Raw genomic sequence first — 241 nt, 5'->3', positions numbered from 1 at the left:
ATTCACTGGTCTACATTATAAAATATGATCCGACATCAGTTAGCCTACAGTGGGCCTAATAACTAGTCACTGGGTGTAATGGATTCGCTGAGCTCGCCCTCTAACGGCGAATCATTAATATTTCGAAACAAATACAACGTACGAAGTCATGGACTCGGTTGGTTACTGAAATTAGATACATACTCCGAACCATTGATCTAAACAGTACATATCTACTGTATGTAACACCTATTTTTATCGA

This window comes from Sinocyclocheilus grahami, unplaced genomic scaffold (assembly GCF_001515645.1).
Source record: "Sinocyclocheilus grahami isolate Dianchi unplaced genomic scaffold, SAMN03320097.WGS_v1.1 scaffold1138.1, whole genome shotgun sequence".
NCBI lineage: Eukaryota > Metazoa > Chordata > Actinopteri > Cypriniformes > Cyprinidae > Sinocyclocheilus > Sinocyclocheilus grahami.
This window is presented reverse-complemented; position numbering follows the sequence as displayed.